At 43.1% G+C, this 6426-nt stretch overlaps 1 protein-coding gene across 2 annotated transcripts in view; it reads right to left on the reverse strand.

Moving 5' to 3' along the window:
- LOC141047071 (uncharacterized) overlaps positions 1–6121 on the reverse strand; it is a 268175-nt gene extending 262054 nt beyond the window's left edge. Inside the window, exon 1 of one of the 2 annotated variants that reach the window (XM_073542008.1) lies at positions 5890–6121. The gene's annotated coding sequence lies outside the window, so the exon portion shown is untranslated. The remainder of the gene's footprint in view (positions 1–5889) is intronic. The other variant, XM_073542006.1, reaches the window with a different exon arrangement.
- Positions 6122–6426: the final 305 nt, after the last annotated feature.

Here is a 6426-nt window from a genome sequence, read left to right on the forward strand (position 1 = left end):
GGTCTTTTTGCTATTTTACAGTATTTAGTTTCCTTCTTTACATCTACTAATAAAACCTATACATTTTAGGCCACAGACAACAAGTAGTTTCTTCCTCGGAGTCGGCAGCTGAATACGTTCCTCATAGACTCATCTTCCATAACGCTAATTCTCGTCTCATTTACCGACACTGGAATCGGCATTAGCAATACTGCAGGAGATATTCATTACACGTGACAGGAGAAATAACTACTTCAGGATGAGGACGACATCTTCATACGGCACTAGAAACATATTTGGCCAGAGTCCGTCACTGACTCCATCCCCACCGGTCGTCTATATGAAGGTTTCCCGTCTTCCCCGCACTGTAATCTTCTATCACGTTAGATCTCAGGTCTGATTCACACACAAAAGTTTGAGGTTTTTATAAAACATTTTGTGTAAGAACAACAAGACAGGAAGTATCTCATGCCAAAGTCTCCATGTAAAGTGTTTTTTTCTCTGGATATGATGTTTGTATGGGGGCATTTTCCACATAGGCTTCCATATATTACATGAAAAACATTATTTAAATACATCAACCCTAAGTAATAAGAGGGGATTGCCCCCATTGTGAAGAAGCCAGACAGGCGAAACGGCGCTGTCGGGGTAGGACAGTGGGCAGTGGTGACCAGGAAAGACCTTTTTTTAGGTAACTAGCTGAAGAGCCCGGCGTTGCCTGGGCATAGTTACCAACTGTGGTTAGTTATAACAGATTATAATGATTATATTGCACATAAAAACATTTCACATGATATATTCAACACTACAGATTTGCAACACAAATTAACTAAACGAATACCCAAGTATTGATAGTATTTTATTTTAAACTCATTCAAGAGCCTTTTGATAAACAACATTTTTGGTTTTCCCTTTCGGTGCAAAGATGAACAGATTTTTGGCAGTTCCAACTCTTGAACAGATCATGTAAAGTTGACCATGAGAAAAGCATGGAGATTGCAAATCGATCCCTACTACTTTCAAGGACTGTCCCTGAGCATTGTTAATGGACATTGCAAATAGCAGTTGAACTGGAAACTGGAGGCGTTTAAAATCAAAAAACAAATCAGATGGAATGAGTGGAATTCTTGGAATGAAAATGTCCTCTCCTTTGGCACATCATGTTTCTGAGCTGTGTATCTAACCCTATCCTGTGTGATAATGTCTGCTGAGCTGTGTACGTAATCCTTTCCTGTATGATACTTTCTGCTGAGCCGTGTATCTAATCCTATTATGTGTGTTGCTGACTGCACAGCCGTGTATCTAATCCTATCCTGTGTGATACTGTCTGCTGAGCTGTGTATCTAATCCTATCCTGTGTGATACTGTCTGCTGAGCCGTGTATCTATTCCTATCCTGTGTGACACTGAATGCTGAGCTGTGTATCTAATCCTATCCTGTGTGATACTGACTGCTGAGCCATGTGTCTAATACTCTCCTGTGTGATACTGACTACTGAGCTGTGTATCTAATCTTATCCTGTGTGATACTGACTGCTGAGCCGTGTATCTAATCCTATCCTGTGTGATACTGGGCTCCCCCTGCAGTCTGTGTCAGAGGGTGGTCTGTGTTGGCACGGTAATAAATTGTGTTATTTCCAGCTTTACAGAAGGACGATAACACCATAGAAATGATAAGAATAATAGGCCTCAGTTACCACAACTGTCTACAAAGAAAACTGTTGCGGATAGCAACCAATCACAGCTCATTTTTCATCTTTTAAACAGCTCTGGGACAACGTGGTGAGTTTTGAGTGGTGACTTTTGTGTTTCGACTTTTATGTGGCGAGGTTGGTGTATGTGTGGTGAAATGTGTGCTGAGGGTGGTATATGTGTGGAAGCACGTGGTAGTGTGTGGCGCATTTTGTGTGTGTTCATATCCCGTGTGTGGTGAGTATCCCATGTCAGGGCCCCATCTTAGCAACTGTACGGTATATACTCTTTGGCGCCATCGCTCTCATTCTTTAAGTGCCCCATGTTCACATCTCCCAGCTGTCAATTTGCCTCCAACACTTTTCCTTTCACTTTTTCCCCATTATGTAGATAGGGGCAAAATTGTTTAGTGAATTGGAACGCGCGGGGTTAAAATTTCGCCTCACAACATAGCCTATGACGCTCTCGGGGTCCAGACGTGTGACTGTGAAAAATTTTGTGGCTGTAGCTGCAACGGTGCAGATGCCAATCTCGGACATACACACATACATACATACAAACATACACACACACACACACATTGAGCTTTATATATTAGACTAGCTGAAGAGCCCGGCGTTGCCTGGGCATAGTAACCAACTGTGGTTAGTTATAACTACAGTTGAGCGACTTTGGTCGGATCGGGTTTCATGAAAAAAAATTTGAGTCGGATGAAACTGATCCGACTAGTGGAAAAAAAGGTGAAGTTTCGTCCGAAACCCGACCCCAATGCAAGTCAATGGGGAATAAAAGTTGGCATTGAGTGAATGAATGTCATCTGCTCAATACCGACTTTTATTCCCCATTGACTTGCATTGGGGTCGGGTTTCGGGCGAAACTCCGACTTTTTTTGCCCTAGTCGGACCAGTTTCATCCGACTCAAATTTTGTTTCATGAAACCCGATCCGACCAAAGTCGCTCAACTCTAGTTATAACAAATTATAATGATTATATTGCACATAAAAATCGTGCATCGTGCATCTAATCCTATCCTGTGTGATACTGACTGCTGAGCCGTGTATCTAATCCTATCCTGTGTGATACTGACTGCTGAGCCGTGTATCTAATCCTATTCTGTGTGATACTGACTGCTGAGCTGTGTATCTAATCCTCTCCTGTGTGATACTGACTGCTGAGCCGTGTACCTAATCCTATCCTGTGTGATAGTGTGTGCTGAGCCGTGTATCTAATCCTATCCTGTGTGATACTGTCTGCTGAGCCTTGTATCTAATCCTATCCTGTGTGATACTGGGCTCCCCTACAGTCTGTGTCAGAGGGTGGTCTGTGTTGGCACGGTAATAAATTGTGTTATTTCCAGCTTTACAGAAGGACGATAACACCATAGAAATGATAAGAATAATAGGCCTCAGTTACCACAACTGTCTACAAAGAAAACTGTTGCTGATAGCAACCAATCACAGCTCATTTTTCATCTTTTAAACAGCTCTGGGACAACGTGGTGAGTTTTGAGTGGTGACTTTTGTGTTTCGACTTTTATGTGGCGAGGTTGGTGTATGTGTGGTGAAATGTGTGCTGAGGGTGGTATATGTGTGGAAGCACGTGGTAGTGTGTGGCGCATTTTGTGTGTGTTCATATCCCGTGTGTGGTGAGTATCCCATGTCAGGGCCCCATCTTAGCAACTGTACGGTATATACTCTTTGGCGCCATCGCTCTCATTCTTTAAGTGCCCCATGTTCACATCTCCCAGCTGTCAATTTGCCTCCAACACTTTTCCTTTCACTTTTTCCCCATTATGTAGATAGGGGCAAAATTGTTTAGTGAATTGGAACGCGCGGGGTTAAAATTTCGCCTCACAACATAGCCTATGACGCTCTCGGGGTCCAGACGTGTGACTGTGAAAAATTTTGTGGCTGTAGCTGCAACGGTGCAGATGCCAATCTCGGACATACACACATACATACATACAAACATACACACACACACACACACATTGAGCTTTATATATTAGACTAGCTGAAGAGCCCGGCGTTGCCTGGGCATAGTAACCAACTGTGGTTAGTTATAACTACAGTTGAGCGACTTTGGTCGGATCGGGTTTCATGAAAAAAAATTTGAGTCGGATGAAACTGATCCGACTAGTGGAAAAAAAGGTGAAGTTTCGTCCGAAACCCGACCCCAATGCAAGTCAATGGGGAATAAAAGTTGGCATTGAGTGAATGAATGTCATCTGCTCAATACCGACTTTTATTCCCCATTGACTTGCATTGGGGTCGGGTTTCGGGCGAAACTCCGACTTTTTTTGCCCTAGTCGGACCAGTTTCATCCGACTCAAATTTTGTTTCATGAAACCCGATCCGACCAAAGTCGCTCAACTCTAGTTATAACAAATTATAATGATTATATTGCACATAAAAATCGTGCATCGTGCATCTAATCCTATCCTGTGTGATACTGACTGCTGAGCCGTGTATCTAATCCTATCCTGTGTGATACTGACTGCTGAGCCGTGTATCTAATCCTATTCTGTGTGATACTGACTGCTGAGCTGTGTATCTAATCCTCTCCTGTGTGATACTGACTGCTGAGCCGTGTACCTAATCCTATCCTGTGTGATAGTGTGTGCTGAGCCGTGTATCTAATCCTATCCTGTGTGATACTGTCTGCTGAGCCTTGTATCTAATCCTATCCTGTGTGATACTGGGCTCCCCTACAGTCTGTGTCAGAGGGTGGTCTGTGTTGGCACGGTAATAAATTGTGTTATTTCCAGCTTTACAGAAGGACGATAACACCATAGAAATGATAAGAATAATAGGCCTCAGTTACCACAACTGTCTACAAAGAAAACTGTTGCTGATAGCAACCAATCACAGCTCATTTTTCATCTTTTAAACAGCTCTGGGACAGCGTGGCGAGTTTTGAGTGGCGACTTTTGTGTTTTGACTTTTATGTGGCGAGGTTGGTGTATGTGTGGTGAAATGTGTGCTGAGGGCGGTATATGTGTTGAAGCACATGGTAGTGTGTGGCACATTTTGCGTGTGTGTTCATATCCCCGTGTGTGGTGAGTATCCCATGTCAGGGCCCCACCTTAGCAACTGTACGGTATATAATCTTTGGCGCCATCGCTCTCATTCTTTAAGTCCCCCTTGTTCACATCTGGCAGCTGTCAATTTGCATCCAACACTTTTCCTTTCACTTTTTTTCCATTATGTAGATAGGGGCAAAATTGTTTGGTGAATTGGAACGTGTGGGGTTAAAATTTCGCCTCACAACATAGCTTATGATGCTCTCAGGGTCCAGACGTGTGACTGTGCCAAATTTTGTGGCTGTAGCTGCGACGGTGCGGATGCCACTCCTGGACATACACACATACATACACACCCACATTGAGCTTTATAAATTGGATTATGAGCTTATTGATTTGCAGCTACATTTGGCACTGAAGCACTTTATTTTGTGACAGTATGTATAGTGGTGTATGCCTATTTACCAGGATGATGGATGCCTTGCTGCCATAAATGAGCACTGTGCATACTATTTGAATTTTGCTGTTGGTTGAAGTCAGAATGTGGATCTAGCCATTATAATATATTCTTTTATTTTGCTGCTGTTTTTATTAACACTGGTCCTTTTTGTTCTCACTGTCTTTGTTTGACCTGTTTGAGAAACTTCCTTGAAGCTTCGAGATCATTTTTAATATTATTTAATAAATATTTGGTTTTATTAAATTTTGTTGCCTATGATTCTTTATCCCCTTTTATTAATTGGGGATGATGTATTTAAATGACTAATATGAGGATGGTAGTATACCTGAAATGGACACTTGATATTCATGAAAAACATTATACTGTATATGGGGCCAAGTAAGAGGCCCCGTACTATGAGAGTAATACAGGTTTCCTCGGTTCCCGTCTTTCCTAGTTGGGTCGTTTGTATCAATCAGCGGAAAAGGAACAAAACCATTGTGATTCTTATAAGGAGACAACACAAAACCCCTAAATATAACATTTTATACCAACCCCACAATCTGTGACTCTTCAGGGTAAATCGCTCTCTCACCATTGGATTAGAGCTGATACTATGAAGCTAAAGAGACTAAACAGACTTTCTGTCACCTCCATAAAGGGGCACGTTACCGCGTTTGTCAGAACTGTCCCAGGATTATTAGAGGTGATAGTTTCCCCCAATTAGAAGGGACACCTGTGGATATCGGGGTCTTTACCTGCTGCAGTCCTGGTGTGGAGCCTCTACCCGCAGAGCCACACTCCGGTTGAGCCTAGACTGTATGGGCTCCTTCCAGGTATATATTCTTGAAGATAGCAGACCTTATGGGCTGGCTGTAGTGTGCGCACAGGACCTGTGATGAGGTCATAGGAGGGGAAGAGTCAGGGGTCACATGATCTCCGGAGTGCAGACGCTACATGGAGACTTCTCAGTCAGTGACCTTCCCGCCATTATTTCCCCTCACTACTGGCACAATTACCCCGCGCCGCCTTTTCTACACAGTGTTATGTGTGGAATGTAACATGTGATTTCTCTGGAAACAAATAGACCCCACACATGAGGGAATTATCACCAGTTACCGGACGGCTACTATATGGCGGCATATGATTGTGCTATCGACTCCATACCAGGAGATAAAATGCAGAAATCTCCTTTATTTAACCCCTTCCAGAGTCCGGCTGAGGCTCATATTCGGCGTCCACCTCTCCAGTCACCGTGCGTCCGTGCTTGGATTTTAGAGAGAGTAATAAAATCA

This window comes from Dendrobates tinctorius, unplaced genomic scaffold, assembly GCF_039654945.1.
Source record: "Dendrobates tinctorius isolate UK_male_01 unplaced genomic scaffold, ASM3965494v1 ptg000126l, whole genome shotgun sequence".
NCBI lineage: Eukaryota > Metazoa > Chordata > Amphibia > Anura > Dendrobatidae > Dendrobates > Dendrobates tinctorius.